Source organism: Euprymna scolopes, chromosome 2, assembly GCF_053919585.1.
Source record: "Euprymna scolopes isolate OS-2025 chromosome 2, ASM5391958v1, whole genome shotgun sequence".
NCBI classification, from domain to species: Eukaryota; Metazoa; Mollusca; class Cephalopoda; order Sepiida; family Sepiolidae; genus Euprymna; species Euprymna scolopes.
In genome coordinates this window covers 80,096,905-80,103,991 of record NC_136483.1, presented here as the reverse complement: position 1 = coordinate 80,103,991, position 7,087 = coordinate 80,096,905, and positions in this window count along the sequence as shown.

The window sequence follows — 7,087 nt, the reverse complement described above, 5'->3', positions numbered from 1 at the left end:
ATCCAAGGTTTGCAGCTCTTTCTCTGGGGTTCCTGTGTTTAGGGTTTCCTTGGTGCAAGTTTCTTCGACTGTTCCATCATTTATCTCTTGTTGCATTTCATTGTTCTAGCTTTGAAAGCCAGCCTCTCTTGAGGACAAATTTCGCCTGGTCTGCAATTCTTTAATCTAATGTATGATAGTCACTTGCCATGTCCCATAACTCTTTCATCTGTTTGCGATATCCCGGGTCTTTAGGGTGACTTCTGTAATAGCATTCCATTACGAGTGTATCCTCTCTTTTTGTCCATTTCTTCCTTCGTTTTTTTTTTTTTTTTGTTGGTTACTTTGGTTCTCCTGTTTTTTTCTGTCATGCTTTGGTACCTAAAATTAGAAGGGATAATTACTTTTTCTGTGTCAATATTATTGTTTCTTAAATTAGAAGAGGAGCCAATATTCGCAAAATGACGACCGAGTCCCCCATGCTGACCACCGAGGGAGCACTTGCTGTTCACGACATCTAGATTTTTCATCAGGATCCCACGTCATGTATATTTTGTAGGTTGCATATTTCATGTTGTAGTGTTTGCGGCAACACCAAGTTCAGAATGGTTTTACCTGCAGTTCTGTCACAGAGATAGTGTTACCTATTACATATGGGAGAGGCATTGTGCACTATCACACATACATAAAGAACACGAAAAGATGGCACATGGACGAGGACAAAAAAAAAAAGTATTATTATTATTATTATTATTATTATTATTATTATTATTATTAAGTAACTTATTAGTGAGTTATTTCTCTTTGATTAATATTTTTTAAAGCTGATCCTTTCTTCTTTTTTTTTAGAAGCCTTTAATGTTCAGGATATGATGAGTCTTATTATTTAGATAAACCAAGGGCCAGAGTGTAAATTCACACCTCAATTCTGACAATCTCTGAAATTAATGGTATTAGCAAGACACCATAACTGACATCACAAAAACATATCACAACTTACCAAACATAAATAATTATATAAATAATATTCTATGATAATATTACGTCATTATTCTGTAATATAAATGTAAATATTAAATTGAATATTATATAAATAATATTCAATTTATATATTTAAATTTACATGTTATATATTTCTGATCAGAAAATATGAAAGATAATAAGATACCTGATACAATCAGAAGCACCGTGAACTTATACAAAATAAAACTAATTTAAAAATGCATAAAAAAAAAATAAAACAGAGATAGAAATGAACGTTTATTGTGTACAATGTGTGTGAGACTAAAAAATTAAAATTTCAAACAAAATTGCCAAAATTTTTCAAGTTTTTTTTAAGTCTAAAGAGAAGTATATAACTCATTGACGAGTTATTTCCCTTTGATTAGTATTTTTAAAACTTGAATTTGATAGTGTCTTTCTTTTTTTTAATCGATTTCCAGGAGCCTAGATATGATGCGACGCATTATTTGCTTAGATTCAGCATCTCAGTTCTGCCAGTCTCTGAAATGAATGGGTTTAGCATAACACCATAACTGACGTCACTAAAACATGCCACAGCTTATTAAACATTATTATTTGTGTAAATAATATTCTATAAAATTATGTGACCATTCTGTAATAAAAAATGAATAATAAATTCAATATTATATAAATAATATTCAGTTTATACATTTATCTGTTATAGATTTCTGATGAGAAAATATGAAAGATATTAACTTACTTGACATGAAGGAAAATAAAATAAAAATACATAACAAAAAATAACAAAGTTAGAAATGAAAGTATAATGTTTACAATGTGTAAGACATTTAAACAGAATCAAAATTCAAATAAAATTGTTAAAATTTCTTTTTATTGACTTAATAATACTGCAAAACAAAATAATGCTGTGGTTGTGGTTTGTCCTCATCTTGTGAATATAAATCAATAGATAAAACGTTAATAACGTGATATCAAGAACAAAATATACTTTATATAACACAATATTCCATTCATATCGATTAGGAGTTTTTAATGAGATAGCTCTCATTCCTCAACTTTCTAAAAGTTAGAAATATCAGTTGGCAGTTTTACCTGATTTTTTTTTTCAATCTATATAAGAATGCATTTAGGCATTTCAAACTCACATGTACTATCACTTTTTTCATATAATTGATAATTAATTTGATGTCACTAAGGTAAACAATTCTGACTTTACACATTTTTAAATGAATTGTACTACAATCAAATAATGTGGTTCCTTTGATTAAAACAGCACAATTTTAAATAAATTCGAGTACACTTCGAAAAGTAACATTTGTTTGGATTTGAAGAATATTTAACTGAGAATTATTTTCATGAGATAAAAAAAAAACAATATTTATTATTTAGAAATAATTAAATGACTACAGTTTTAACGCTGAAGAGAACGATATATTATCATGTACATGATCGTGGAAGAAAGGATCCCAAAACGCAACAATCGTAGAAATAACCCACCAGCAGCGAGGGAGGCTGTGCTAGATAAAAACCACACCTGGGAATACACAGAGGATTAAGTCCTTCATCCACCACAGCTTCACCTAGTGTGGCACAAGAACATTCAACTGTATTCCAGCCACAATAAGAAATATATGGAGTGTCCCTGACACTTTCAAGAAACATCTGGACATCTGTCTAGAAAAGTTACCTGACCAGCCACCAACACCAGGTTACTCTAGGCTTAACCTCAATCGTCTAGTGGACTAGACTTTTGTAGGAATTGGACAGCCTGGGTGCAGTGGAGTTCCAGCTCAGCTGTGTCAATAATCGACTGAATAACACAAACAGCAAACAATGATTTTAAATAAATAAACAACAGACGAATTCATTTTATTTAATTAATGATTACTTGAAAATGACAATTATTTTTACAGAAGAATAAAGGGTTATTTTATTCTTGATATTCACTTTGAAATACATTTATCATTTCAAAAGAAACATCATTTTTGCCAATAAATTATACAGATAATCTAGAAGGCACTGTGGAATTTCCATGATGTCTTGTTAGTTACTATTATTATACAGAGGTAGGTAATACCGCAGTACCTTTAACATACATACATACTTGTGTCATGGTTTCCAGATTATAAATAGGACCTCTCCATCACTGAAGACGCAATGTAAAAAAAAGAAATTAAAATAATAAAAAATTATGTCGCTTTTGGGCCTTAAGTGAAACTAAAATATACTTTCTTAGTCTTCTGGTTAGGATCCAAGGGCAGTATCTGTTCTGTCTAAAGATGGTATGATGATATCATGGGGCTTCCATTTGCACTCGGAGTCCATACAATGGAAATATGCTACAGACTCCTATAAGGATATTGAAGATAAACTGTAATAACCCAATATATTAACCAGATTACTTAGATAAATACTTTTGCAGCTTTAACAAAAGGACTACAATAATATAGCAGGGTCTCCAGTTATGCAGAACGTTTGCAGAATGCCCAGCAGCTATATATTACATATGAAAGTTGCTGCAATGGAATTTCCACAGATCCTGCTATTATTATTATTATTATTATTAAAGAGATTTATTATTTGCCTAATTTACGTATATGTTTGTTCCCCCCCCCCATCAAACTTGAACACTTTCGATAGAAAATAATCTATTATTATACTAAAACTGAGTTAATGAATGTTTGTTTCCATAAGGCTTTTTTCTATATAGTTTAATCATGCAAAATACATGTTAAAATATTCCTCTATTTTGAGATTGAGCTATGGTTAAAAAACTCTCATAATTTTAATAGTTCTAATTAGCCACAATTTACAATTAACTCACCAACTGACTCATTTCTTATTAAATTACAATCTCTCATTCTCACTTACTACCACTGCATGTTTTGTATAGCCGATACTTAAAACATTCTTTATCGCATGATTAAGACACATATTTTGGTAGATTTGTAGGTAAACATCATCATCAACATCCCTTTCCTCAACAAAATGCGATTCCACTTTTTCAAGCAATTACATGTAAACATCCTCTAAAAACATGGCAGAATTAAGAAAAAATATTTTAAAATGTAGAATGAGAGATCAGTTTCGTATATTGATTAAACGTAAAATGATCCCTCATTTTCAGGCTATTCTAACGGACAATTTAAGCAATTTTTTTTTACGACTGTGTGTAAGTTTGTTTCATAAAAAAAGGATAAACGTTTTGGTACAATTTTTCTTAACTTTTATTCGTCCAAACACAGATGTAAGGCGCTACTATGATTAGGGGTCAGATTTATAGAAGGCATCCTAAGTGGGGAGTTGTGCAGTAAGATGCTTGTTCATATTACATTTAAATTTCTGCATGTTGGTACAGTAGGGGAAATAGAAAGCAGGGAGGGAATTCCACAGCCAAACGGCCAAAGAAAAGAAATTATTAAAGTATGATAGAAAGTTTTCTGTCATCTAGAGTGGGCTTCTTTAGTTGGTCGGAAGTACTTACGTTAAAAGTACTTACGTTAAAAGGGTAACAGTGCAATCAGTTTGTCGGAGCACATTCTCTAGAAGTACTTTTAAAACAAGCACAGAGATGCGACATTGTGATGATGGGACAGGATTGGAGCTTGACAGACAGTGTGGGAATTATTAGAAACACTATATTGCACTTTGTCCAAGAGGGAGAGAATAGTGTATGGTACATCAACTCAGATCTGGCATCAGTATTCCATGCATGGACGAATGGAGGCTTTATAGAGATATGGGATACTGACAGATGTGTAAAGTTTTCTAGCCCAGTATAGGGATGCCACCATTTTTGCAGTAGACTTGGCACTATCTGCTCTGTATTTATTCGAATCCATATTGCTAGAGGATGTTAGGCTGCAGAGTTTGAACATTGAACTCTCTAAAAGGTTTCTATCAGTCATGGGATTCGGTAGTTGGAAAGCTTTCTTATAAATGTTAAACGAAAACAACTTTGTTTTCATGGTATTGGATGTAACACCCCGCCCCATATTTTTGCCTCGATTCTGCTGTGGGCTGGAGATCAATTTCTAAGGATTCAGCAATTTCTTTAGCAGCTTCACAGAGTGAAATGAACTCTTTTGAGAAAGTCTGGCTTACTATTAAATTTCCATGTCTAGACAAATCTTTCTGTACTAGTTTTGACCCAATCAGCTACCTCCTTTGCACATGGTTCAACAGAGAGAGAAAAGGTGAAATTTCTGAGGCATCCTTAATCAGTATACTGTTAATATCGTGTGTTTTTTTTAAGGGGGGGGGAGTCGGAGATTCATGGTGATATCAACCATTATTACAATGTGATCAACATTCTCAGTTGAAATATAAGTATCTCACACACAGGCCTCAGGCAGTGTTCTTCATGATTCCATGTGATGTTTCTTTGTGTTTTATATCCAGTTTGAGTCTGTAGCTCATGTGTCTTACTCTCTGCATTAAAGAGTTTTTCTTAATATTTCTGCAGTTTTCATTATTGTTATCCATTGTTTCTTCTCAGCCATCCCTCTGATTCCAATCTCTCCCATTTTTTTTTTCAAAGTTTTTCAATATTATTCCTAATGCTCCTTCTATTAATGGTGTTATTTTTACTTTCTTCCTCTTCTAGATCCATTTCGGCTATCTGGTCAGTTCCGTGTATTTGTTCTGTTTCTTCATCTCCTTGATCTTCACTCTGTGGTTTGCTGGAACAGCAAAATCTACAATCCCACCCCGCAATGTAAACTCAGAATTTCTGTGAAATGTAAAACGGTATTCTACTCGGTAAATGTCAGCACGTTACTTACGGAAAAACTGTTAATTAAACTGCAGAAGCACCTGTTAAACTACACAAGTTCAAAAATTGAATACCCCCCCCAAAAAAAAGAACGGAAAACTTTAAAATATGTTTATGTAAACCACTTGTGAAAACTTACTGACAGCATTATTTTTTACTATTAAATAAGGCGAAAACTTTTTATTTTATGAAAAATATTTCTTGTCATTTAAAATGTCCACCATGTATTCATGCTCTTTTGTGAAACGTCAAGTGATTACGCACATACATGCACGAACGTACATTTCAGTAAGAAACCGATTGAGGATAGCGTAAACAAAGGCGGTGAAATGGGACAAAGTAGTCATACCATGCAAACGGTAAATTTGAGACGGGTTTATCAGATTCATTGTCAGCGACCTCAAATACTTCTTGAAAACCAAATTAGAGGGGTTGTGTTTTCTTGTAGCGTAAGGTAATATTTACCAAAATTTAACATTTTAAAGTGGGGGATCAATTTCCTATATAAATTGAATGTAAAATGAGAACACTTCTTGGTCACATTGTGGTCAACGAGACATGTAATCGTTAGCATTTTTTTGTTTATTAATATGAATGTTTCTCACAATTGCAGAGAGGGGGCAGAGATTGGTTCACGTAACGATCAATACCCCCACCTCAATATATTTTTTTGTTTCGTCTTTTTTCAATTTTTTCAGCAGATTGTTATTGAATGGACACTAATCTAATAGATTATTAAAAATCTTTTTTTAAAAAAGTCAATATGACCATCAATTATTGCCCTTAGATTGTAAATGTCGATTGACGAAATTTGAAGATAACCATAATATGTATATAAAATAATCGGAAAAGGGCAAATTTCAAGCAAAATTAAAAAAAAACAAAAAAAAATTCTAAATAAAAAGGCTAAATTCGCGATATTTGGCTAAAAACCTTTAAGTGGTTCGAAAATGGGTGATCGATTTAGTAGAATGTTGCATTAGAAACTGAGCACCACCTACAAAATCACTGAAAAAAATTTTTTTTTTTTTTTTTTTTTTGGATAATCTGATAGATTAATGTCTATTCGATAATAATCTTCTAAAAATTGAAAAAAGGAAGTTCTTGCGGTGGGAGGAACCTTAATACCGAAAACTATCATTTACGATATATTTACATGGATATAAATGGCACTGTGCTGTGTGTGTGTGTGTGTGTGTGTGTGTGTGTGTGTGAGAGAGAGAGAGAGAGAGAGAGAGAGAGAGAGAGAGAGAGGCTGAAGAGAGAGAGAAAGAGAGTTCCCTTTGGACTCCGAAACTGATGAGCTGATTTTTAAAAATTTTACACTTATGTACTTTAGGTGTCTGGGGG